This window comes from Mandrillus leucophaeus, unplaced genomic scaffold (assembly GCF_000951045.1).
Source record: "Mandrillus leucophaeus isolate KB7577 unplaced genomic scaffold, Mleu.le_1.0 Scaffold82, whole genome shotgun sequence".
Lineage (NCBI taxonomy): Eukaryota > Metazoa > Chordata > Mammalia > Primates > Cercopithecidae > Mandrillus > Mandrillus leucophaeus.
The window spans coordinates 227,934-228,864 of record NW_012108919.1 but is presented as its reverse complement, the minus strand read 5'-3'; positions in this window follow the sequence as shown (position 1 = coordinate 228,864).

The window sequence follows — 931 nt, the reverse complement described above, 5'->3', positions numbered from 1 at the left end:
GCCTTAAGGTAGGTGGGGTGAATTGAAACAGCAGTTTTATTTCCTCCCATATGCGTTACAGCATTGATTGAATCTGTTCTCCAGTCATCTGCCTCAGTCATACCTCACACCTCTCCATACGGGTGTCTCCTCTACATGGGAGCGTGTCTGCCGCTGGCTTTTCCTACTCTTCCTTTTGACCTCTTTGCCTCTCTCGGTGCCAATACCACACTGTTCTATGTAAGATAGTTTTGTAAGACTTTCTAAGTCTTTAAAAACAGATCCTTAGTAAGAAGGCTTGCCTTAATAGCTGGGAGAAGAAGTCCTCTACCTGGATCTTCTTCAAAATTGACTTGCCTGTTGCTGAAGCTTTTCTCCTTCATATGTATTTTAGACTCACGTCATGCTTCCGCTCTTCTGGGCTCTTTACTGGAATCATATTGCATTTTTAGTGAGGACTGACCACTTTATCATATTAAGTTTCTCATTTATGAACAGAGTATGTTTTGCCATTTATTTAGATTTTTGTAAAGGTCCTTCATTAAAGTGTTTTTGCTAGATTCACAATTAGAAACTCCCGTGGATTCTTCCCATTCACAAGGGAGTTGATTTTTTCTCACTTAATTGAGAGCTGCAGCTTGCATGTAGAATGGAGCTGCTGCGGCCTCTTTTGCTTATCAATTTGTAGTATGTGTATGATATATGAAAAATGATACACATGACTATTTTAGTATCTGCAAAGCATTTAATTATATAAATATGTTATATTTTATTTAAGAAAACTCTTCTTGATAGTTTTTTATGTTCCATATTTGTTTGTAGTAAAAAAAAATGCTGCAGGGAACATTTTAATTTTTATACCATTGGGCCCTTGTGAGAATATAACTGTGGGAGAAATTTCATGAAGTGAAATTTCTGGTAAAAACAAATGCATGCATGTATTTATTTATTT